Raw genomic sequence first — 27839 nt, 5'->3', positions numbered from 1 at the left:
TCCCACCCTTCCCCTCCAACACCTCTGCCTTATCTAGAGTTCATCTAATCCTCCCATGCTCCCTCTCCCTATCCCACTATGAATCAGCTTCCTTATATCAAAGAAAACATTCAGCATTTGTTTTTTTGGGATTCCTTAACTTCACTTAGTATTAGCTTCTCTAACTCCATCTATTTACCTGCAAATGCCATGATTTTATTCTCTTTTGTTGCTGAGTAATATTTCATTGTGTATATATGCCACATTTTTTTTTATCCATTCATCTATTGAAGGGCATCTAGATTGGTTCCACAGTTTGGCTATTGTGAATTGTGCTGCTATAAACATTGATGTGGCTGTGTCCCTGTAGTGTGCTCTTTTTAAGTCCTTTGGGTATAGACCGAGGAAGGGACAGCTGGGTCAAATGGTGGTTCCATTCCCAATTTTCCAAGAAATCTCCATACTGCTTTCCACATTGGCTGCACCAATTTGCAGTCTAAAAATGTTTTTTAAAAAATTATTCTATGTTGAATTATCCTTGCATTCCAGTAATAAATCTTGAGTACACATTGTAATCGTTTTAACATACTGTTGAGTTTGGTTTGCTTGTATGTTGTTGAGCATTTTAAAATCAATTGTCCTAAAGAATATTGGTTTGTACTTTCCTTGTAGTGCCTTTGTCTGGCTTTGGTATCAGGGTAATACTGTCCTTTTATAATGAGTTAGAAAGTATTCTCTACTTTGTAACTTTTGGAAAAAGTTGAGAAGGATTGGTATTAGCTCTTTTTCTAAATGTTTGGTAGAATTTATCAGTGAAGCTGTCAGGTTCAGGATTTTTCTTTGTTGGGAGATTTTTGATTATTGATTCAATTTTCTTCTAATTATAGGTTTACTCAAATTTTCAATGTCTTCGAGATTTAGTCTTGATAGACCTTGTGTTTCTAGGAATTTGTCCATTTAATCTACTTTATCCAATTTTGGGGTGTACAATTGTTCAGGGAACTCTCATAATCTTTTTCTATGTCTATAGAAATAAAATGTCAGTAGTAATATTCTTACTTTTATTCCTAATTTTAATAATTTGAATATGCTCTTTTTTTCTTAGCCCATTTAGTTAAAAACTTGTCTATTTTGTTGATCTTTTCAAAGAATCAACTTTTGTCCCTCAACTTTTTTGAGGTGCTAGCTCAAACTCTAGGCCTCGTGCATGTGAGGCAAGGGCTTCATCACTGAGCCATACCCCTAACTCCCGGGAACCAACTTGGCCGTGGGCCTAAGAGTAGGGAATGGGTAGGCACTACTATGCTAAGAGCTCAAACAGACCAAAATTAACCATGATTTTTGATCCAAATCTTATTCTGAAATTTGCTAACCTTTAATAGAATCCAGAGTTCCAAAAGTGTTACACCAGACAGATTCCACCAGAGCAATTGTCTAGGCATAGAGATAGATTCCTGATGATCCCTACTCTACCAGAATCCTAGTTGTTATTAGTTTTTTAACCATACATATTTGCAGTAAAGCAAACCCTTGTTTCATGAATATGTGTGCATATATTTCTCAATGACATAGAAGAGAAGTAGAATTTCTGGATTGATAAGTGTATGTGTGTATTTCTATATCCCTCTCTCTATATATCTCCAAGTTGCTTCAAAGGTTGCTCTCATTTACACTTCAAACAAACATTGTATGAGAGTACATATGTCTCTTTCATTTTGTCAACATTTTATATTATTGATGTTTAAAATTTTGCCAATTAGATGGGAGAAAATGATCTATATTGTTTAAATTTGCATTTTTTTCATATGCTCGTTGGTCATATTTTCCCACTTCGATTTTATTTTTATATTTTGCTATTGTGGGAAGCCATTCTAAATTTTAGTGCGACAAAGGTTTTTCCAGGCCATTCCATCTGGGAGTGCAGATGGAGTCACTTTAACAGCAACACTCCATGCCAAGCACAATGCCTAGAACATAATCATAAATAATAGTTGACTGAAAAGAGGATCCAAATTTTACTGACTTCTGACACTGTCTACTTCTGTAGAATCTTTCACTTCATAAAAATTATCTTCCCTCAAGCATATATAAGCATATATAATGTTCTTAAGGTCCATTTCACTCATGGTTGCAAATATTCTTGTTGAGCTGACAGTGCCACAGGTCTGTGGATTGTCTTAACTTCTGGTGACCACACCACTACTTTGCTCTTCAACTCCAGGTCCTTTCTGCACCTCCACCAAACACATAGTCCCCCTCCGGTGTCTTTTCTGATCATTGGGACTGCCCCATTGGATGATCCATACAGCAGTCTGAGATAATACTTTAGAAGAGGAAGAATGACTTACTCCTTTTCATGTTTCTTTTGGTTAGAGGCCTCAAACCAGTGTCTCTTATATTCTAATTCTTTTAGGAAGAATGACTTACTCCTTTTCATGTTTCTTTTGGTTAGAGGCCTCAAACCAGTGTCTCTTATATTCTAATTCTTTAAAAGTTTAGAGAAACAGTTTCTTTTTCAGTGTTTCACTACAACCTCAATCTTTCTCTCTCTCTCTCTTTGTGTCCGTCTTTTAAAGTCAAAAATTAAATGTCTTCACCCCCACCCCTTGGGATGAATCCTTTTTTTTTTGTTTTGCCCTCAGAATAACCTCAGCTCTGTGAAAATAAACCTTCATCGGGTCTGTTCTACCCATTCATCAAACAACTTCAGACAAGGCTGAATGCCAGCACTAGCCGGTGGTGGGATTTTAAGTCTTGCTGTCTCCCTGACTCTCTGCAACCCCATGTTTTGTGTTGTCAGAAAGTGTAATTATTAATAAAAATAATTTCTTAATTTAGAGGCAAAAAGATTAGGACCAAGGCAATAATTTGGGAATATTTGCATAAGAAAAAGTTTTATAGCTATATTAAAAGAAGTTTTCCACCAGAAAGATTTCTCAATTTATTCAACAAACATGTATTTGATGCTTAGTACAACATGGAATTAGGCTGTGAACACAGAGCCATACCTTCCAGGGTTATATAGGGATGACAAAAAGGTTAAAAAGAGTATAGCAAAGCACAGCTTGTATTCTGATGATCTGGAAAATGTTCCAGGAGTCATAGGTGGGTGTGTCAAATCATAGAGGAGGTCAAGAAAACTCTCATTGTCAAAGTGATACTTCAGATAAAAGACTACTTTTAAAAAAATGTGAATAGTTGAGGTAAAACTTTAGCCAAATGAATTGATAGTAGCTCAAAAGAAAATGGACATGTAGCCTAGAACAAAACAAAACTACTTTCAATAAAGATGAGGAGGACATTTTGCAAATGTATATGTTCATAAATTTTATAAATATTAGCATCAATGTTCTTTCATAATAGGAAATATTGTGATAACATGAAATTGAACAGACTCTGACAAGCCCTTAAAATCACATTGTACTTTGAAAGCAATTGGTCATGGTAGCAAAGAAGGAATCAGTGCCACTTGTTTGGCTTAGGAGTTGGCCCATGGCTTTGCATTCACATAGTCTGTCTTTAAATTTGTATATTCTATATCATTGTGTGTATATTTTATGTTTTCATAGAATATATGAGCTTTAAAGACAATAGAAACTGATTTAGATGAAGTCTTTCTGTCCTTAGCATCTTAATACATTATATTTTTAAATGAGATTTTCACAAGTAGAAGGTGAGAAAAAGGAAATTTCTAAGATATTTGTGATAGTTAATCTTGTTTTGAAGGTCAAGGGATAAATTATGCCATGTTTATCTGAATTTTAAGAAAACAACTTGAAATGTAAATTTTTCCTTCATTTTAATGTTCACAAATGAACCTAGAAGAAAGGAGGGTGGAGATGAGAAGTTAAAATGAGTGAAAATAATATTTATTGGAGAGATATGTATCTACAGACAATGCTTATTTATTGACATAAGGTAAGTAAGGAACACATACTGCGTATTAGGCAGTGTGCTAGAGGGAGGGCATGAAAAGATTATTTTTTCTTTTTAAGGAATTTATAATCTATGTCAGGAGAGACAGACCAAAATGTGTAATTATAATGCCATACAAAATGTGTGTTAAGGAAATTTTATTATGGGAATTATTTACCTAACTTTGGGGAGCCAAGGAAATTTTATATTAGTTTTTTATTTGCCTTAAAAAAAAGGGCAGTTATAAAACCCAGGAAATAAAGAAAAACACAACAAAAGTAGAATGATGTCATATTAGTAATAATTTTTTAGAAAACCCATATGACTTAGTGTTTAATTCACTTGATCCTTTTCCTTTCAATGGCACAAAGATTGTGACCTTGGACATATGAAGAAAGAAATATGAACCTAACACACTGCTAAACTTGATAGTGAACACTGTTTTATGTGTTATAACATTCCAAAATTTTTAATTGTTTTTCAGCTTTCACTAGTTAAATCCTCATCTTCAAGTTAAAGTAGAATGCTAAAATAATATAAATAATTTTGGTATAATTTATTATTTAGTCTTGATTAACTAAATGAAAACAATAAGATTAATGTAATTATCTCTGGAATGCAGGGCCCTTGGGGAAAGAGAAGGGGGACAATGAAATGAGGAAAATTTTTGAATATTTAAAACCTCTTCTATAGTATTTGATTTTTAAATATGGTACATGTATTACTGTGATTTTATTTCTAAGAAAACATCATTAAAATACTGAAAATTTATCAAAATTGCTCAATGCAAAGAAACAATTGTTGAAAATCACCACCCTTAGCTGTAAGAAATCTACAGCTCTAACGAGTAGTTTCATTTCCCACTGTATGCCTCTGATAATACTGTGCACAGTACTCATGTATGGTGGGACACTTCTTGTGTCATGTGGTCCTGTGCATTTAGGATTTTAGAGTCACATTATACCCTTTGGTCCCCATTTCCTCCCCCCCCCTTTCAACTTTAGGCAGGTAGAAGGGAAAGAATTGAAGAAACATGGTCCAGTAGCCGTTTGTCCAGAAGATAAATGGTTACGAGTACTTTTGCCACTAAATTATGCTAATCCAGTCTGTAATCCAATCACTATTTTCTAGATGACAGGGGACCCTAGTGCCAAAGAAACTGTAGTCAATTTTCTCCCTTCTCCCAATAGGTCAATTATTCTTTTTTTTTTTTTCCTGAGGTTAAAGAATAACTTGGAACTTATGAGAGCTCTGAAATGCACACCACCCACAGGATCAGCCAAACTATTATCACTCCATTAGAACTGGCTGAGATCATAATTACCTAAGAAATGTCATTCTTCAACTCCAGGTTCCTGGATGTCAGTGACTCCAGGCACCTCAGCTCATTCCACAGTGAAGATTCATGTATCCTGCCCTTTATTTTCCCTCTGGATTTCTGTGATCCCACATGCTGAGGAATCCACACAGTTGGGCCTTAGAGTTAGTTCTGTGGAAGTGAAAACTCAACCATTTGGAACTAATATGTTTATTGTAGTATCCATAGGAAAGGTAGCATGAAAATTTCTTATTTTTAAAAAGCATGAAAACTCCTCACACTTTGATTCCTGAAATAACACTGTACACACAGGGAAAATTAGAAAGGACTAGGAGGTCTCTCATCACTTAGATGGTTACTGTGTATAGAAATCCAGGAATATAACACAAATATAAAACATTCCCTTTTTAACATTACTTAGGCTCAAAGTTGCAGGCACCATGAAATGTGAAATGAATATAAGGCAGAAAATCTCTCCCAAAATAACTGATTTTGAGGAGTTTCCCCCCACCCTCTCTTTTTTTTCCTGATTTCCTGCCACTTAACTTGCCCTGTTTGGAAGATCCTGATGTGTGTGTGTGTGTGTGTGTGTGTGTGTGTGTGTGTATGTGTGTATGTAGGGGGCAGGTGTCTTGATTAACTTTGAAGTGTTCTTGCATAACCAATACCATTCTGACAGGAGGTGGCTCTAACATCCAGACCTCATTGTTGCAAAGGCTTTATCAGGTACTTCCCTTGGTCTCTGACACATTCAGAAAATTGCTATCAGTGATTTTTCATCCCTACGGGGATGTGGAAGACTGACAAAACACATTTGGAGTCAAGCCTGGTGAATAGATGGTTGGTACTAAATCTGGAAAACAGAATGTTTAGAGAAATGACAAAAAAAAAGTCCTGAAACTTTCTTTTCTTTCTTTTTAGCAATGGGCATTTTGCAATAAATAGAATATATAACACCACAAGGTGACTAGCTATGAGACTTAAATTTGTTCTGTGTAGCAGCTAGAGAGAGGCAATCAGAGGCATGCCTCTGAGAAATTGCCAGGTGGGTGGCAATGTTATTTATACAGATGAATAACTTGGGAACTTCCACAATACTCTCTTCAGATAAATGGAGTATATTATCCCTGAGACTCAGCCTTCTGGCTCCTTCTCTCCAGTTCCCAACTCTCAAGTAATCACCCGGCCTTCACAGCAAATGTCATTAACCTGGGGAATGGAAAGAGGAAATTTGACCTACTTCAACATCTTAGATTCTCAGCTTGTTGGATATGCAGGCAGCAGAATTACAGAAAAGCCTGAGAAATCCAGCAAACTATAGACACTACCTCTTGTTCATCCCTTCACTCCCCAAATAAAGTAGAATTCACTTATTTTCTGAGACATTTATGTATTCTGTAAGCAATTACTTGTAAAACTCTTTTTTTTAATGGAGTGATACAAAATTAGAATACTGCAATGAATCTCTTCTTTATAATATCAAATTTTTTTCTTTCAGAAAAGTACTTTCAAGAAAAAAAGATATTAATATTTATTTTTTTATCCCAATTCCAAACCCTCAAAATCACATCCTACAAATTACTCTCTTTGTTTTCCAAAACATTTTATTTGCTTTGACAAGGTTTGTCTTCCTTATTAAGAATAGTTGTTACTGTAGAAATATTAACTCTGTGCTTGCTCTGCAATAGGGAGACAGATACAGAAACCAACAACAAAAAAGTGCTAACAAATCCCAGAGCTAGAGGAAGAAAACTCACTAAAGGAAGTCACAGTAAAGAGAGGCATTATTTCTAACCTGCAGTCTGGACATTTCTGTTCAACCTTCACTTGAAGAACTATTTTGAGAGCTGGGGGAATAGTTTAGTGCTAGAGCACTTATCTAGCATATAGATACATATAGCCTCCCCCTGCCACACGTTTTCCCTGGTGCAAAATAACATCAGATTTTAGTACTTCAGAGTTTTGAATGAAAAGTTACGCTTCCAGATTTTTCATGTAAGGTTATGAAATGGCAATAATTTATAAAATACATTTTATCTATGTGGTATATTTTACTATAAGAGGGCCTAGCATAGATGGTAACAAGCAGAAATTTTAAGTCTGCATGAACTCACATGTTCATGAACTACTTCTTTCATGTCTGTTCATTCAGTGGGTATAGTTCAAGTATTTTCATGAAGGCTCTTTCTTCTAAATTGAGAATTATTGTAGGATAGTAAAGCATGCACTATCATACTTGTATATTTTCTCACCTTCTATTAAAATATTTGCTCCAAGGCTGGATGCAGTGGTGCACGCCTGTAATTTCGGCGGCTTGGGAGGCTGAGGCAGGAGCATTGCGAGTTCAAATCCAGCCTCAGCAACAAAGAGGTGCTAAGCAACTCAGTGAGACCCTGTCTCTAAATCAAATACAAAATAGGGCTGGGGATGTGGCTCAGTGGCCTAGTGCCCCCGAGTTCAATACCTGGAACCCACCCCCCCAAAAAAAATGTGCTCCCAGAGATGAGCCTGAGAGTGATGCTGGAAATAGAAGTTTAATATTTTAGTTATGGGGTTGGTAGATTCTATGCTTTGGGGTGATTCCTCAGGTGCTATGATTCTAAACTGAATTATTTTCTTTTTGCACCAAAAGTTGATGAAGACCTTAAATATGACTTCAGACAAATTATTTATTTAGTGATTTTAAATTCCAAATAAATATTACTGATTTCTTTTTTATTATTTTTTATTAGTTCTTTTCAGTTACATGTTATGATAGAATCTATTTTGACATAATTATACAAATATGGAATATATCATATTCTAATTCAGATCCTTTTACCTCTCCTTCCCCTTCCCTGTCCCTACCCCCTGTTCCCTTCCCTCTTTTGATCTTTCTTTCATTTACCCTTAGTTATTTTTTAATTAATTTCTTGTGAGTGTACATGAAAGTGAGATTCACTGTGGTGTGTTCATCATATATGTACATAAGAAAGTTATATCAGATTCATTCCATTGTCTTTCCTATTCCATTCCCTCCCTTCCCTATACTCTATTTTGTACTGGTTTCAACAAATCCTGCAATGGTCAATTAAATTTTGGTGATGCTTTAAAATGTGTCCTTACATGGGTAAAAAAAAAAAAAATCTGAAATTCTCAGAAATTACTCAGAGAAATAACTCTCAGATACTTACTGCTCATGCCAGGCCTAACTTTTGATTATTAACAGTACTTTCTTTTGGGAAACAGGCTTGTGTATTTTTGTTTTTCGAAAGGCATTTTCTTTTACAGTTATTATGGACTTAAGTATCCCTCCTCTAAAAGGCAACAATTATAGGTGGCTTCAGAGCCAATTTGTCATTACTTTCAGTATTTCCAAATGTAAATGTGTCACTCTGTTGTGCTCTGGCTCCATTAACATTGCTGTACTATATTAAAGAATGTTTTCACATCTAGATCCCTGTACACTAAAAGGGAAATCTTGAAAGAGACTCATGATATTAGTCAAATAAATGCTAGCAAATATTGTAGGTGTTTCCAATTAACTTGTCTTGCTTTTGCTGCTTTATGGAGAACAGATGAGAGACTCACACCTCACTTCAGTGAAAAGAGCCCTAGATGTGAAGCCAAAAGACTCAGGCCTGGGAACACTTTCTTGCTATGAGAACATAGGCAAGTTATTTAAACTCTTTGAGTTTGGGGTTTTTTTTTCCCTCTCATTTAAAATGAGAACAATATCTGGTCTACTAATGTCAGACTGTTATGGGAATGAACTTGGGTACAAAATGAATAAAATGTATTGTCAAGCGTGGACCATTGTATGACTATCGGTGTGTATTAGTTACATATCTTTAATTACAAGCCATAGAAATGAACTGTGGCTAACTAAGGATAGCAGGAATGCATTGGAAGAATACCAGAGACTCAAAAAACTTCAAGGAGTCATGGAGATGTTGGGGATGTGACAAGAAATTATTCAACTTCAGAGGCAAAGAAGCAGGATATTCCAGACACTTCAGTGACAACAATTCATGAGGATGAAATGAGCTTCATTCATTTCTAGGCCCCTTTACTCTATTCTCAGCTTTAAATACTGGGTATCTGGTTGGATGAAATGGAGTCTTACACTGGTCCCTTGAGTAAGAAAGGGCATGCATGGTCCCTGAATTCTTTTCACCTAACTATGTCTGATGGGAAAGAGTACATTCTTGAAAGAAAAAGAATGGATGTTGGGCAATCCAAAAATCTACAGATATAAAGTTGGTATTCCTTACTTCCCTAGTTTGGGATATAAGATTTATATGTATTCAGTGACTCTGAGCCCCTGTACCTTGTGCCATGGTCTAAATGTTTATGCTTATATATTGAAAACCTAACATCCAAAGTGATGGTATTAGGAGGTGAGGCCTACGGGTGTGATTAGTCATGTGGGTGGGGCCTCATGAGCAGGATAGTGCCCTTATTAAGAAAACTTAACGTTGCTTCTTCCACAACCTGAGAACACAGTGAGATGACACCAATTATGAACTAAGAAGTGGGTTCTCAAACTGCTGGTACTTGATCTTGGACTTCTGAACTTCTAGAACTTGAGAAATAAATTTTGATTTTCGAAGCTACCTAGTTTATGGTATTCTGTTATATAACGGAAGAAACTAAGACAATATTCTGAAATCAACATGCCTATATCCTTGACTTGGAATTAAAACTTGCATATTCCAATATAATGAATCTGAGCCCTTGTTCCTCGTAAACAAGAGGATGCTGTGTTTTTCTTCCTGATGATCTGACAACTTCCTCACATAAGAGTAATTATAGCTCAGACCAAATCAGACCATACCTCAAGCAAAAGAGGGTGCCTGGGATCTGGCTCAGACTGCTGAGGAGTCCTTGTTTGGAACTGGTGTTGATACTGTTACCCATTGTGGCCCTGTTGAAATCTAGTTGCTTTGACTACTCTGTGTTGGCCTCCTTGGGCACTGCCTGAATTTGGGGATTGGCCAGAGATCCACTATAGATTGGTGGGCCTGTGTGCTGAGAAAACATGCTGTCTATCATTAAAAATCCTATCCTAAAATTAGGTTGGTTTTGTTTGTTTGTTTGTTTGTTTTTTGTTTTTTTCCTGAGTGCAGGGTGAAAGAGGGATCCTGCATCCCTTGTCCTTCAAATTCTTTAGGGCTTGGTCATGATGACGGTGACTAGAGGATTTCTTGTTAGTCATATGCTGTGCCTAGATCTTAGTAGAGGAAAGTAGGGAGTAGAGGAAGTCCCCTACTTTCAGTTTTAATGAACAGTCCCATGTGCTATCCTACTAAAAGTGATTTCTTTTTTCCCCCCCTTTGGAGAGGACAATTTTTAAAACGTAATAACCTTTTAAAGTCTACTGCCTGGATGTTCTAATGACTCAGAGGTAAATACAAGAATGATGTATGCCAACTAATATGTCTACACCACTTCTTCAGATGAGAGAGTAATTTTGTTTTGAATAAAAAGTAAGTCAGAGGAAAATAGGGTACTCTTATGGGTTGGATATGAGGTGTCCCCCAAAGCTCGTGGATGAGACAATGCAAGAATGTTCAGAAGTACAATCATTAGGTTATGAGAGTCTTAACCTCATTAGTGGATTAATCCACTATTGATTAACTGGGTAGTAACTGTAGGCAAGTGGGGTGTGATTGGACAAAGGAAGTCACGGGGGCGGGTGGAACTTTGGGGATTATATTTTGTCCCTGGTGAGCAGAGCTCTCTTTCTACTTCCTGGCTGTCATATCCTGAGCTGCTTTCCTGTACCACACCCTTCCACCATGGTGTTCTACCTCACCTTAGGTCCAGAGCTATGAGGTAGGCTGACCATGGACTGACTCTCTGAAACCATGAGCCAAAATAAAGATTTCCTCCTTTAATTGTTCTTCTCAGTTCATTTGGTCACAATTATGCAAAAGTTGACTAAAACAGGTACTTGAAGACTGAAATGCAGCTAGGAAAATAAGACTGGTCAGCTTGCTGAGGACAGAGCCACATGTACCTTGTTACATTCTCTGCTCCAACCTGAAGTCCTTCCATGTTTTTCCCCATAGAATTTGACTTTTCTATTTATTGTACAATGGAAAAAGCTTATCCTTCCATGGCTCCCTATAGTTATCTGCGTTTGTAGACCAAATAAAAAAGAGGAGCGATAGTGCCAGAGAGACCATGGAAGGGCAGAGGAGAAAGAATGGTAAATTTGAAGTCAAAGTCTACAGAAAACTGGGGAAAAGTAAGTACGAAGAGTAGTTTCAAACTGCTGGGGCAAGGTCAAGAGAAATTCCTAGCAAAGAAATATACTTACATCCTCTTCCTCTTCCCATCTCAAGATAAGCTCCAGTAGCCTTTGAGTGGAGACAAAGTTGCCACAGGGAAGACTTGTTCCTTGTCCTCCTGGGCTGATCTCACACATCAAGTTGCTTGCACAGAGGATGAGAACTCTGTATTCAGAAGAGTCTTGTGGGACATGCAGAAAAGACCGGAAATAGGCTAGAGCTTCTAGTTCTTCATTTGCACTAGGTTAAGCTGTCCCATGTTAGGACTTTTAGTAAAGGTCAAGTGGTTTTCAGTTTGTGTGACAAAGAACAGTGTATGAGCTTGTGTCTTTACTCAAGTTTTCTTTTGACCAAAGAAATTCAGTGGATATAAACTCGAGAAATGATGATACCAGGCTTTTCCATAATGCATAACCATCAAGAATTATTTCCAAGGATGCCACAAATGGTTTGTTTGAAAAAAATTCCTCCCCAAATGTCAATTGGACCCGTGTTTGCTATGAAATCAGAACATATGAGAGTAATCAGATCTTCTGGGAAGATGATAGCTTGGAATTCTTACTTTCCAAAACATTTCACAATTTCATGTGCGGTTTTTCCTGAGAACTCTATATCCTCTGGTGGCTCTATCTGGTTATAAGTGCCTCCAGGCTATATTCTACAACTCAGTCGGCATGCTATCCAACACAAGTTATGTTCATTTATAATACATCTCAACTATTTGGCAGGAGCCTATCAATATGCTTTGGTTTATCAAACAGAAAGATTAACATCTAGTTTGTGCATTTGCTTTTTTTCTTGAACACAGATGTACTCCCCTCCCCAAGTCAAGACGTCTTGTTCAAATATTTTTGCTCAGCTTTGGATGATGCTTTAGACGATACTTTCAGTGGGAAAGAGGACCTGTGAGATATTTTTGGTGAGATCTAATGAATCAAATAAAGAACAACGTACAGAAATACCTTGCAGTTTTTCAATACATGAAAAAATATGATCAGAGAATTAAAGGAAATAACTTGAAAAACACTTGTTTTTTGTTTGTTAAAAATTTTTGGCAATTGCCACAATTGTTTACATGGGGAACATGAGTCAACCTAATTTAGCATGATGTCAGTGTGTTTTGGAATAAAAAAATGTGTGGCAAATATGATAAAATCATGCTCTGGCACTAGAATCAAATAATGTTAGAGCTGAGAGGGTATCCAACTCCATCCTCTCATTTAAGAAATGAGAAAATTGGGGCTTGTTGAAATGATTTGCCTAAGATCAAATAGCTAGTCATTTGTAGAGCTCAAATGAATCTGAGCTTATAATCTTCATCTATTCTTCTTTCTACCTTCTTACAGAGATGGGGACCTGTTTTCTCTGGTCTTTCTCCTCACCTTTAAGTTACTACTTTTAATACCTACTTCAAAGGGGGAGAAAAATATATCAGAATATATGTGAAAGATTGAAAATTAAAACTAAGGGTCTAAATGACTGCCCTCTCTCTACAACTTCTGCTTCTCCTCCATTAGCCTGGAAAAAAAAATAACTTCTCAGGAAAATAGGGACTATTCATGTTTTCTCTGAAATTTCCAACATGATTCTGTGACTGAATTTGGCCTGAATGAAAATCCATTTCTATAGAGGAAAATAGACCTTTGAGGAAGGGCAAAATTGGAGATCAGGCAGACGGCATTAAAATCTTCTAAAGGGGAAACAGAATCTCTTGGAAAAATATGCTTGAAGGAAATCATTTGTTTGTGTCCTGATGTATATAGAGGAGAGAACAATTTCTACAGGAGCTTTGATCATAACCAGTAGGATTTTTATTTATACAGTCAATAGCAGGTGTCAGAAAGACCTGGACTCAAACCTGGCTCTGTCTCATAAATGTGATTTTAAGCTGGAGTCTGAGTTTCTTTATCTAAAAGAGCAATAGTTGACCTCATCATGTTTCAGTAAGCTCACGGCATTTTTGTAAGTAAAGCAAGACTCCTGTGTAGTGGCAGAGTAGATTAAATATGAAATATGATGTCTTGTGACACCAGGAAGTAGAGTCTATTCCTCTACCTTGTTGCCTCTGAGCTGACCTGGGGACTGCCTTTGACTCTGAAAGTAGCAGAAGTGATCAGAAGTGATACTGTGTGTCTACTGCTTTTACACCACCCACACACAACCCCCCTCCCCAAACAAATCCACCAATAGTTTAGACTATTGAAGGATGTCAAAAACAAATAAACAAGCAAACACAAAAAAAACAACAAAACAGGATCCGCCCCTCTAATAGGTTGGTGGGCAACCGGACACAAGAATGAAGTTTTTTTAGATCTTCCTGCCCAACCAAACCTCCAGTTCAATGCAGCTGTGTGTGACAGCCCAGGTGATAAAGTTAAATGTGCATGCATGGCCACACTCACACTTTTGTAGGGTGAACACATGCTGTCTTGGTGAGCTGAGTTTGTGAGGTGTCCCGATCCCATTTTACTTTGGATTTTCCCTAAGGTTGCTATTTTGGGCAGTCTGCTTCATTCTAAGACGGTATGTCTGTCACTTCCCCTGTCTACATAGTTGGGACACTGAGTATGATTTCTCCTAGCTGCATTGTGCCTCAACTTGTGGGATATATAGAAGAATTTTGGCTCATTTGTGATTTCAGCCAGAGTTGCTGCCACTTACGGTTATAAAGCTTATAAAATAATGTGCAAATATAAAATGTTATACAAAGTTGGGGTTTCTTTATCTAAGTCCCATAAAGACACCAAATTTGACAGATTTGAAGTTCAGCCCCAGCATAGGACAAATTTTTAATAAATGTGAGCAATTTTAGTATTAATAAGTACCAGATAATAGTAATTGACATAGTACTTTGTAAGTTATAAAGTAGACTCAACAACTTTATCTTAATCCTCATAATAACCCCACAGGGAAGTTGCTTTTTTTCCATCTTATGAAAAATTAAGCCTAATGTTACCGACTTTTTAAAATCCTTTAAAAAAGTTAGAAGCAGGCTCATACTGAGTTCTTTTGATGCCATTTAGTTTCTCTGTCCCTGCTTCCACATAAGTGGCATATAAATACATCACTGGTGATAGTGTATTAAAGCTTGGTATTAAATAGTAAGTCGATTATGGAATTGGATTTCAACTTTTCCTAGTTAGTTAATGTGATGTCTACCTTCCTAATGCCCTTGCTTTGAGATGACCAAGTTATCCCTGATGAATTTTTCCCCCATTGGAGAATGATGTGCTACATGTTCCCATAAAGGTGTGGCCCAAAAAGGACCTTTAGCAGCTGTCTTACTGCTGTACATTCTGTATTGGCTATTAGTCATCTTGAAGGCACAACGCAGCCAGAAAAACATATTCTCAGGACCAGGCTTCTAGTCGGAGTCATTGAAATGTTTTCTATAATAGACTAAGATAGTTTTCTACCAGGGATGTGCAAATCAAAACCTCAAGAAAATATCATTTTGTGATCCTATAATGGCTGTACACCAAAGGACAGATAACAGCAAGTGTTGGCAAGAAAAATTTAGAATCTTCCTGGAAATTTAGAATGATGCAGTCACTTTGAAAAACAGTCTGGGAGTTCCCCCAAAAGCTCAAAATAATGTTGGGAGGGGTGGGAAACATTCAGTGGTAGAGTACCTGCCTAGCATACATGAGGCCCTGAGTTAGATCCCTAGCACCACATGGGGGAAAAATGCTAAAAATAGAATTTCCATATAGCCCAACAATTCCACCTTTAAGTATATACACAAGAAAATTGAAAATATGTGTTCATGTAAAATCTTGACATAAATTATTATATCAGCATTGTTCATAATAGCTAAAAAAAGAGGAAACAACTAAATACCCATCAAATCATGAATGGATAAGTAAAATGTGGTATATCCATACAATGGAATATTATTTGACCATAAAAAGGAATAAAATCTAATAAAACTAATTTTTTTTAAAGTTTTTAATTGTTGATAGATCTTTATTTTATTTTATTTTTTTAATTTATATGTGGTGCTGAGAATTGAACCCAGTGCTTCACGCATGCCAGGCAAGTGCGCTACTGCTGAGCCCCAGCCCCAGCCCCTAAAACTACAAAATTAATGGACTTGGAAAATATTGTACTAAGTGAAAGAAAGCAGACACCAAAAGCCTACACATTGTTTGATTCCATTTATAGGAAATGATTTGAGAAGACAAATTCTAGAGACAGAAAACAGCTTAGCAGCTGTCTAGGGCAGAAGGAGAACAGAATGGGAAGTGATGGGTAGCATTTCTTGTTGAGGTGGTGAAAACAATCTAGAATTGACTGTGCTGATGAATGTAAACCTCTGTGAAAATGCTAAAAGCCATTGAATTGTGCATATTACATAGATGAATTATATGTATATTTCAATAAGTTGATAAAAGAAAGAAGGAGATTAGGGCATTGGTTCAATATCTTAGCATGCCAAAAATTGATCTAATATGAATGGTACTAATAATTTGAAGGAGATAAATAAAAAGGGAGTGATCTACCTAAAATATAGAACATAGAATTTCAAGATTAAAAACTCTCTTCATTATGAGCCAGGGAAGCTGTCACTGGGGTCTGGGGCATGACCTTGGTTCACCAAAGATGCTGTTCCTTCCTCTGGCTGCTCTAGATTGCTGTTGATTCCACTAAACACTCACCCTCATGCTCTTAATTCTTGCCCCCCAAACTGCAGAACTCTGTGGATAGAGGTGGTGCCGGTGAGAATCTTGTTAGCAGATTTCTCACTGTTTATTAAGAAACAGGTATTTAGGCCTCTGCATGGGCAGTAGAGAAAGTGGGTCAGAGAAAGGGGGAAAGAACATTAGTTCATTCAGATTGGCTAATATATCCAAGGCACTCTCCCAGGACCTCTGTCTACCTTCTAATTCTCACAGGCATCCAACCTAGTAGGTGTCATTATTTTCAATTTATAGAGTTGAACAAGTAATGCTGAAAGACAACCATGGTTCACCTACCCCACAAGGGGCAGCACCAGAGTAGAAAAGCAGGTCTCTTTCTCACCAAAGCCTGTGACTCTCCTGTCCATTAGTGTGATTCAAAATCCTTCATTCAGACAAACATGGGGATTTGACAAGTAAGAGTTTGGGGTCTGCAGAATTGAGAAAAGACAAAACACTACACCAAAATTAAAGTAGCACTGACTTGCCTTTAACAAGCTCTGATTTGACTGATCCTATTTATCTTTGGTTAAAGGAAGAAGGTTATGTCCTGCTGCCAGGAGGCAAGTACCTGAGGGAATCCTACTGACCATTAGAATCCGAGCTAGGCTTGCTGAGCACATCTGATTGTTCTTTGCAGATGGCCAAAGCACTGGCCCACATAGCTAGATGTACCCCAGCCTCTGAGCTGTCCCCTTGGCTGCTTTATGTAACAGGACTCCAGGCAGCTGCTCTGAGCTCGGAGGTCAGGCAAACGCAGACTGAGGACGTAAGGACACCTGCCTCTTGCATGCGAAGATGGAACAAATGACAACATTTGTTGCCTTGAATCTGAGCAGCCCGGGCAGCATGTGTGAGTGCCTCACAAGCTCTGTTTTCTTCATGAGCATGGGTCCCTCTTTTCATATCTGGAGCAGGGAACAGATGTTTCATCAAAAGACACATTTAAAATAAAGATAATTATGCAGTAAGAGGCTTAATTACATCAGCTGATTCAGGTCCACTTAATTGCCTGACAGCCCGAGTGCCTCCCACTTATTTGCAGCAGAGGCTCTTGTGTTTTGCTGGTTTATCAAATCCTTTGATGGCTCAAGGAAGATGTTATTGACTTAGCAATTCAGAAAATATCAATTCCTTATATACAGCTGGTGGAGGAAAATGTAAATATTTTTAACAAGCAATAAAGAGTCATCATTTTCCTGGAGGTGGCTTATGGTGTCCTATAAATGATTAATAACTGGAATGACTTAGAGAGGTAAGCCTGAACTCAATATTTCATCTTTAGTTGTCTCTTGGTCATATTTGCAACCTTTCTGTCATATTAAAATTCCGGGGAGAAAGTGATTTGCTAATTTAAAGAGGCCATTTGGATCATGTGACAATAAGGCAATTGACCAAAAAAAAAAAAAAGGCAATTTTATGGTGTTATTTCCATGTCTCTTAACTTTAAAGGCATAGATGAGTTCTGTTTCAGACTGATGTCCTATCTCCTTCCCCTCTCTGCCCCATACAGCACAAGCCTTTTTGAAGCAATAGTTTTTGCTCACTGCCTCAATTTCCTTTAGCAATTCATTTTTGCCGTCAAACCTTGCAACCCGACTCCTGTTTACACCAATGTTCTGGAGAGAGAGAGAGAGAGAGAGAGAGAGAGAGAGAGAGAGAGAGAGAACGCTAAATTCTGCTTCTTTCCAATCTTTATTCTGCAGTCTGCAGCATTCAACTCTTCTACCAGGGCTTCCAGGATATTGCACCCTAAGGGATTTACCTCTGAGTCAGTAGGATTCTATCTGGAAGCAGATGGCACATTCACATTGAGTAATTGAAAAAGGCATAATGAAGGGACAAAGATGGGGCAAGACTCCTGTGTTTATTGCAGCACTGTTCACAATAGACATGCTATGGAATCAAGCTAGGTGCCAATGAATGGATGAATGGCTAAAGAAAATGTGGCACATGTATATAATGGAATACTATTCAGCTACAAAAAAATGGAACCTTTTCATTTGCCACAATATGGATGAACCTGGAAGATATTATGTTAAGTGAAATAAATCCGGCATAGAAGGACAAAACCCCCATGTTCTTACTCATAAGTAGAAACTAAAAAGGTTGATCTTGTAGAAAAAAATGAGTATCATAGTGGTTTTGAAAACCTGGAAGAGGTTTGGGGGAGAGAAGATAGTCAATGGGTACGGTGATGCAGTTGGATAGAAGAAATGATTTCTAATGTTCCATAGCACAGTAGCCTAACTATGATATACAACAATTAACTGCATGGTTCAAAATAGCTGATAAGATTTTAAATGTTCCCAGCATAAAGAAATGATAAATGTCTGAAGTGATAAATATGCCAATTATTCTGATCTGATCATTACATAATGTATAGATGTATGTATATATTGAAATACTATACAGTATCCCATATATATGTGCAATTATTATTAAGTAAAAAAATTAAAAAATAGAAAAGAAAAAGATAGGGCAGGGTATGGGAAGTTAGCAAAGGAGGGGGCAGAACTCTGGAACTACAGATAGGAGGCGACCACCCTTAGAGACTTCTTCCCACTGCTGTAAGGGGCAGGGTGCCTGACACCTTGAAGAGCTGTGGACTTCAGCGAGAGATGCGGTCATCCTGGGGAAACTCAGTAGAGATGGACCCAGTGGAATAATTCCCCTACCTTCACTCTCTGCCCAACCCTGACCTCAACCAGTGCTTACCCCTGGTCAAATTACACCCAATGCCAGAGGACAAGGGTCTTAGCCTCACCTGTTGGAACTTCTTCTATCACCATCTCTGAAAGTATACTCTTCCAGAAGGCTCTGCTGCCCGGCTTCTCCTTGTCCTGGACCATCTTACCTAATCCTTAGCTTCAAATATCACCTCTCTATTGAGGATATCCAAGTCCTTATATTTAAGTCTTTCTTCCCTGAGCTCCATTTGGTGGGTGTTTTCATGTTAAAGGACTAGTCGATTCCTTCAATTTAGAATAATCAACTGAAAATCATCCTTCCTTGCATTCAGCACCCTATGAATTCATCTCATGGTTTAATGTTCTTCTTCCACACACTGAAGGTAGAATCATCTTAATTTCCTTACTTACATCCAGACCATTGCCTACTAAGCTTGGTAGATTCCATCTCTCAGTTCTCTGCAGTCTTTCTTCCTCCTCCTCCAGCATCATGGGTAAGGCTCTGGGTCATACTCACATGTTTTTCTTGGGTGTGTTCCTCCAAAATAACCTCCTAACTTCTACTCTTTAACTTTAAAATTGTGTCCTTCACATTGCTTCTGAAATCATATTTTTTAAGAAGTTTACATTTTACCTAACTCTTAGGTGGAAGCTTTCTTAACATTACCCAAAGAACACATCTAATAGCTTAGGATGGTTTTCATAGCTCTCTCCATCATATCCCAACCTTGCCTTCTATCCCCATAACTTAGTATATATTCTGTTAAGTAATTCATACTTTATACCTCTCCTGCTTTGATCAGGGCAGATCCTCTGTATTTGCTATTTCTTTAATTAAGATAGACAAAAAACAAACACAAATGAGGGAAGTGGTCCATGAAACACACGGAGGAGTAGAAAAGATTTGTAGGGATTGGAGAGAACATACAGGTGTAAGTTTTTATTCAGGTCCTGTGGATTGTTTTCATGTGGGAATGAAGAACCATTGTTTTCACATCTTCATTTTAGAAGAGATCCTGAAAATTTGAATATTTATATGAAGCTTTCATGAGTGTATCTTTAAGCCACAAAGAATCATGGGAGATTATCATTTGTATTAGAGTCTGACAGTTCAGCCCAAGAACACCCTCAATACACATATCATGCATTCCTTGAAGAGAATAAGTTTTACTTTCCATGAGATATACAAGGTTCCAGATCTAGCTGCCTATTTTTCAGTGAGTATCAATGACTACGTTCCATGGATAGATGTCTTTATCTCTCTCTCTCTCTCCATGTTTTTATATATCATCACCATCACCACCCTGTTATATTACATCAGGTAGCACTGTGATTTTATATATATCACATTCTGAGTGATATCAACCATGCCTGTTAAAAGTTACAGGATAGTCATGTTTCTCTCTCTCTCTCTCTCTCTCTCTCTCTCTCTCTCTCTCTCTCTCTGTCTTACACACACACACACACACACACACACACACCCATCACAACACATTCCTGCTTCCTGAGGGATTTTGGGGAGTCCATCATTTTCCCCGAACTATCATGATAAAATCACCTACCCATGGAGACCCAAGGCTTCTGAAGTGGTGGAGTGATGGGAGGTTTGCTGCTTCAGTAGGGTGACACTGAGTACAGGGCTGACCCCAGATTCCTAGCCACAAGATAGTCAAGTTTGACAGCTTTATCAGTCTGGATTGTTGGTGCTATAGACTTTTGTATACATTCTCCTCTGATTCTCCCCATTCTGCATTCTCCCATGATTATCTGAGTAGAATGGTTTAATACCTTGACTCGAGCCTTGGGAAAAGGTCTCAGGAAAGTTCATGATAAGTTTTTCAGAAGATTAGAATCCTTCCACTTCTTGGCATTCTGCAAGGCTAGAGTTTTGCCCAAACTCACAGAATAGTAACTAGTTACTGCATTGGATGGATGTGCACATACATATTTCTGCTTTCAAGGTCTCTTGTGTGTACTTGAAAACTGGATGTATTACCACATAGGGGCAAAAGTGCCAGTGCTGTGGTCAGGCCAGGGGCTTGGTGCTGTCCAGTCTGTGGGATGGCAAGCATCCTGAAACAGTAACAGTGGCCACTTGTGGAGAGAGTCTCTTACTTCTACTTTTATCATCCTCTCAACATTCTTGTGCCAGACTTCATTTTAGATTTCTCGTCCTCTGGCTCCTGTAGTCCTGATGGTGCATGTGCTTTTTAACAAGCTGGGCTCTATGTCTTGAACTTCACCTTCCCTCCTTCATGATGACTTCCACAACCCTCCTCACAAAGGAAGATTTTCATCTCTTTGCAGTACTGATCTTCCTAATTTCAGTCACTTGCTCCAAGTTCATACCCAGATCATGAGAGCACTGATCAAATGCCTTCATGTCCACAAACATGTTCATCTCCTGCTTCAGAATGAAAGCTGGAAGGAGCAACTTACCTGGCCCCACAGGATTCTCTGTTCCCACTCACAGTACAAATCATGACTTCTCTAGACACTGTGCAGAACAACAGGGTCATCTACCCTTATAACCATTGTGGTATCTAATTCTCCTTCATGTCAGGTGGTTGGCACTTCCTGTAGAAGTTACAGAGTGTTCAGAAGGACTTAATAGACATATTCTCATAATTCTAAAAATATGTAAAACATAAATTCCTGTCACTGAACCTCAGGAGAGATCATTTGAATAAGATATGGCATCTGAGTTTGTTCTCAAGAAGTATATGCCTGTGCTCACAACTCTAGGATTAGTCCCTGGTGCCTAATCTTTCCTTTTAAGTTTGTCTTTCATGAATGGCCTTCTAAGCCCTTATATTCCAGATCTCAGCTCCAAGGATCTGTGAATTATTTGACTCCAACTTAGACTGTATAAATACAACCAACTGTGCATTCTACCACACAATCAGGACATGGGACAGCCAGTGGCGAACAGCACAGCCTGTTCCAGGCTGCTCCCTGCTTACTCTCAGGACATGGTCCCTGCCTTCCCTTCCCACAGAACCCTCATCAAGTGACCTTACTCCCCACCTACCTAACACGAGACCTCAACCCTAGAAAGCCCTACATCCCCTCTTTATCCATTGAAATCCTTTCCATGGTTCATGGCCTAATTCAAATGACCACTTGCTTTAGTGAAGTTTTCCTGGTCACCCAGACAGATTAATGGATTCTTCTTCTGAGGTCTCTTAGGCATCTGTAGCAGGGAGGGATATGATAGGAGTCTAATTATATAAGGACTTCACAGTGTAACAGATCTTGTGACAATCAGAAATCTTGTGTAGTGTGCCTACATTGTGATTTAGTGTTTTTAACTCCATTTATAGGTTAGTAAAATAAAGCCCTAAGAAGAATATGTTATAGCTTGCTTAAGATCATGTAGATATCAAGTGGCAGAACCAGAATTCATATGTGAATCTCTTTTGGATGAAAAATGTGTTTCCCTCTATAACATCTTGTCTCTCCATTTATTCCATGGGTTTGTGTTGTGGCCTCAGTTGTTTACATCAGTGTTGCAAACTCAATTGCTTCAGGAGTTAAATGGGTAACATAGCTTTGGGAAGTTGTCAGATGTAAGTTCCCAGAACATTAACTGGAAAAGTCATGACATAAAACATTCTAATTACAAAACTCAACAAAGCTGTGTACCAAATTTGCCTACAAGCTACAAGATTGTATCCATTAAATCCTAGATTCTATGATGAAAGTGTAAGATCTTCAGGGCCAGGCCTGCAAACTACTTATCTTAAAAAACTCAATGGGGTCTGGATAAGGTTTCTTCAGAAAGTAAAGATATCCAATGGATGTCCATTCAATAGAATTAAGAAAGTAAAAGCATATCTTTCATCTTCAAATTGATAGTCATTTTGTTTCTGTAGAATATCTATCTACCCCTTAACAAGGTAATTTAGAACTATTAAAATGGTCTGATTATCTGCTCCCCCCCAACACCCAAATATACACATTTTTCTTTATCTAGAATTTGGAAATGAGAGAAGGGACACCAAGGCCAGAAATTAATTTAATTCCTTGTCATTGGCCTTAAAAATCACAAAACAGACATTTGGTTTCCCAGTGCCCCTTAAGATGTGGCCTGCTCAATAGGACAGTGTGGTTTTACCACTGAGGTACATTTTGTTTATTACCCACAGGCTCTGCTTTAAATGAGGGCATTACATGGTGGAGGCTTGAATGAGACTCAGGTGTGCCTGGTAAGTGCACCCGTGGGAACAATGGCTCTGGCCAGTTCCTTGTTCTAGAGGTTACCCATCCTCACTAGCCAATACATCAATCTAATTGGCCTCCAGGAGAAATCCTGGTATGTGGTTTTCAAAATACAGAAAATGAAAGAGAATTGCTTCAAGGAAGCCAAGATACAAAAACACTGTCAATTACTGTTGGTTTTCTGACAAGGAAGATTTATAGGTAATCTTATTTTATAAAAATTATAAAGCCTCCAAGCTAAAACTAAGTACCTGGACCCAAACCAGAGGATGAAAAGATTATGTCATCATTCCAGAATGTGTCTGCCTTCATGTTCTATTATTGTAGATTTTGTGTGCTTTAACACATATTAATTTTCTCTGTATGAAGTTTAAACTTGCCCCTAAAATAGCAGGCCCTAGTTTAGTCAGAGTTACCAAATGTATTATAAAGTAGGAGCAGGATTTCTTAAAGTCATTAAAGGTAATGACTTTAAACACATGCTCATAGTTAGAGTCATTTCGAGCAAATGGTCACTAATTTCAGAAACTTTCCCAATAAACTTTACTGTTTCAAAATCATTTACTATCATCCTATGGTTTCATTAACTACTCTTTTAAAGTCACAAAGATTTTTTTTTTATTTGTGATTGGAAATCTTAAAACTGCTTTCCCTACATTTAAGTGAAATTAGCACATTCTTTGAATTAAGTTTTGTGATAGTTTGTCTAGATTTCTTCAAATAATCTTAATTTTAAACAAATACAGTCTCTACTAATATAATATACAGGACAACCTAAGTCTCCAACAATTACTACCTAGTTTAATATTCCTGTTTTTTTTTTTTTTTTTTTAGCTTGCACATTGGGATTTCTCAATAAATCAGAGACTTGTCTTCAAGTTTTTATCAGCAATATTTGAGATGCATTGAGGTTTCTATTGATCTTTGGAAATTTTGGAGGAGGGAGGGTACTGAGGATTTAACCCAGGAGTGCTTTACCAAGAGTACCCAGTTCTTTCTATCTTTATTTTGAAACAAGGTCTTGTTAAGTTGCATACTCTTGCTAAATTTTGGAAGCTGATTTTGAACCTGTGGTCCTCCTATCTCAGCCTCTTGAATTGCTTCATTTATAGGTGTGAGCCATCATTCCTGGATGATCTTTGGAGTTTGATCCCCTTTCACCTCATTTCCTGATCCTAACATACACCTCTCCCTACTTTATTCTATCATTACAGTTATATCACATTTGGGGGGGGGTCACCAAGGATTGAACTCAGGGGCACTCGACCACTGAGCCATGTCTCCTATTATTTTATTTTATTTTATTTTTTTTTAGAGATAGATAGGGTCTCACTGAATTAGTTGCTTAGGGTCTTGATAAATTGCTAAGGCTGGCTTTGAACTTTCGATCCTCCTTCCTCTTCCTCCTGAGCTGCTGGGATTATAGGCAAGTGCCATTATACCCAACTATATCATATTTCTGGTTGCTAATATTCAGTGTTTATGTTATTATGACCATGTGTAAGTAGGCAATTATGTAAATATGATCACATACACCATGAAGTCTATATATTATATTTAATATATTTGAAATCATTTTTATTTTCCCCAAAGCTAAGAATTTGATTATTTTAAGCTGGACATATACTCCCCAGATCATTTCTTCCCACTTCACATAATTATATTACTCACCTGACTCCTAAAGGAATTATTTTCCATGATCCTATATTACATACTAGTACTTTCTGAAGAAATTTTAAAATTCCTTTCAATCTGGTCTAATATATCAATTTATCAGTTTTTATTTGTTTTTATCTTAGACATTTCCTCTCTGAAATCTTTCATCCTCCTTGTCTGATGTGTGCTTCTTGTTCTCTAGCTGTTGTCTTGGAATTTTGCTCTAGGAGATGGTAGATTACAAAATGCCCAATATCCTGAATCTATAGCCTTTGCAATAAGACTTTGTAGTTCTTCTTAGCAAACTGAAAATTTTGAATGCCTTCTCTTGAATCACAGCTGGTGTTGTTATTTACTTTGTCCAATAGAATGTAGTGGAAATGACATTGTTTGACTTCCTTTGAGAACTCTCTCTCTTTCTCTCTCTCCCTCTCCCTCTTTCTCTCAAAGATGACCCACCCTGACTGAGGCAGCCCCAAAGCTGACTGCAGACACATGTACTGATCCAAAATGAGAAGAACTCAAGGTGAGTCTCTTCTTTCAACATGCCAACCTGCAGGATCTGGAACTAAATAAATGGCTGCTACTCTAAACTGCTATGTTTTGGAGTGATGGTGCAAAATCTAATGTAACTAGTTCCAAGAGAATATGCCAGTGGGTAAAGGAAAAATGGCATCTTGACGATGGGATCATAATATTGGTCCTCATTAGGCCCTGGGGGCAGAGGATTCTTAAGTACTGCAGCAGTTTTCATTAAAAAATATGTTTAAGCCTGGCATGGTGGCATATGCCTGTAATTCCAGCTACCTGGGAACCTGAGGTGGGAGGATCCCGAGTTCAAAGCCAGCCTCAGCAAAAGCAAGGTGCTCAGCAACTCAGTGAGATCCTGTCTCTAAATAAAATATAAAATAGGGCTGGGGATGTTGCTCAGTGGTTAAGCACCCCTGAGTTCAATCTCAGATAGCCCCCCCCCAGATGATTAAGAGTTAAAAAAATGTTTAAGGGTATTCATGCATCATAAAACTTACCCCTTTAAATTTAGTGTAGAATCTGGTGTATTTTAATATATCCATAAGATTATGCAAGCATTACCACTAATTTCAAAGCATTTTTATCATTTCTAAACTCTGTATATATTAACAATCACTCTCCATGCCCCTCCATCCCATCCCTGTAGGAAGCACTAATCCATTTTCTGTCTCTATGGATTTGATTATTCTGAGCATTTCATATGAATTAAATCACATAACATATGGTCTTTGATGTTTGGCTTCTTTCAGGTAGCATTTAGTTTTAGCTTTTACATTTGGATCTTTGATTCATTTTAGTTAACTTTTACATATGGTGTGAGGTAGAGGGTCCAACTAGCTGAATATACTCAACGCATAGGTACAATTTTTCCCTAGGCACTTCTAATACAGGAGGCAGAGGTTGCAACAGAAGCTAACAAAGGCTTTCTCCAAGACACTGTGCAATCTGCATTGCCACAGAGGGCTAACCTGCAGGCAGAGTCTGAGTTCCAGGAACTAAAAATATGTAAACTCGGTAGTTAAATACATTGGATGGAAAATGTGTGCAGCTCAAAGAACAGCTACTGACTGGGTTTCCATCATTTCACATTTCTAAGCTTTGCAACAAGGCTGCAATATCTCAAATGCCACTCTGAGAAATGAGACAGCAAGTTAAGAGAGATCACCCACAGAAATGGTGAATGAATGCAGCCAATATTAATATGTTGCTGGGAGACTTCACCCAGTTGATGTTAAGTTCATAGCTTGTGTATTCCAGAAAATAAGCATCAACTTGGTAGTGATGCTGAACCAAGGATTTTTCCATCTATTCTCTTCCCTTCAGACATAATTGATTCTTTTCTGGATGGGCTCTGGCAACCCTTAGAATTAGGTTTTCTGAATTTACTTTTCCTGCAGTAATTATACCCAAATCTGGAGTTTGTCTTATTTTCTCAATTTAGTGGTTGTGGCGCCAGGGCTGGATTAACCTTATGTGTTATAATGAATTGTTCAGGATCTTAGGAAATGGATGCATATAGAAAACTGGCACTGAACTAATACTGTTCTTGATGTACAGAAGGAACTACATCCATCCCAAGGAGAGACAACCCAGAATGAAGCTACTGATGGAAGCTTAGTGTTACTGAGGCATCAGGAAATTCCTTTTGGAAACATGAAAAAAAAAAAAACCCTCAATTAGGAAGGATGGATTTTGAACTTTGAGAATTCCTGACTACAGATCTTGAACTGGGTAGGACAAGAAAAACTGATCTTTAACTTTCATGCCTTGGACTTTAACTTGCAAAGGGCAAAATTTTATTTGCACTTATATTTGGTATGTTATGTCTTTGAATTTTAATATGATAATGGGGGTGCATTTTTATTAAAATTTGAACAAGTTCTGCATTGTTGACATTTTATTATTGAATATCTGTATGCATTTTATGGGATATTTTAATGTTGCCACTTAATCTCATTGCTGAAGCTCTCATATATTCTGTTAAAAAACATCTCTGGACATTATTTAGGGTGGGATATTGGGTAGTGAATGGATTTTCAGCTTTGGATGCAGAGGGTCCCTGAAGTTATTTTAGTTACTTCATTACTCAAACTCATTTTAGAGCATTCCAGTGGGGGAAAAACTTCTATTTCTCTTTAATTGTCTCAGGAGTATAGCTGAAGCAGTGGTATTGTGGGAATGATGTCATGAAGAGCTGTCCTGATGTACCCCCATGCTCACCTGCTCCTCTCCATCCCCAAGTGACCATACACTTCATGGTTAAGTACAACGCATTGCAAAAAAAAAAAAATCATAGGAAATTTTATGCAGAAAAACTTCTATTCCAAGTGTTTCTGTCCATGTAAAGGGATTTCATCACAGTAACTTTCTACCCCTTCTCCACTTTTGCTCACTCCACAGAGGAGGATGGAGACTTCTCACTGCATGGTGTTTGCTTTCTCAAAAGCAGCATCCAAATAGCAGGCATTCTAAGAATCTTGGGCAGAAACTGCAAGGTGTATGATAAAGTAGCCTCAGAGGCTCCAGAATGGCATGCCTGATGTACTCTGCTCATTAAACGAGCCTCAAAAGCCAG

General features: G+C 37.7%; 1 long non-coding RNA gene across 1 annotated transcript in view; it reads left to right on the top strand.

Annotated features, from left to right (window-relative positions):
* The window catches only part of LOC131424765 (uncharacterized), a 91019-nt gene extending 63637 nt beyond the window's left edge, over positions 1-27382 (top strand). Inside the window, exons 2-3 of the long non-coding RNA XR_009228283.1 lie at positions 25184-25259; positions 26822-27382. This is a non-coding gene — a long non-coding RNA (uncharacterized LOC131424765). The remainder of the gene's footprint in view (positions 1-25183; positions 25260-26821) is intronic.
* The last annotated feature ends 457 nt before the right edge of the window (positions 27383-27839 follow it).

Source organism: Marmota monax, unplaced genomic scaffold (assembly GCF_021218885.2).
Source record: "Marmota monax isolate L192 unplaced genomic scaffold, Marmota_monax_Labrador192_F-V1.1 WCK01_AAM20220418_F8-fsc00006, whole genome shotgun sequence".
In the NCBI taxonomy this organism is placed as follows: Eukaryota; Metazoa; Chordata; class Mammalia; order Rodentia; family Sciuridae; genus Marmota; species Marmota monax.
Note: the sequence above shows the minus strand (reverse complement) of the source record. Positions and strands in the feature narration are given on the sequence as shown.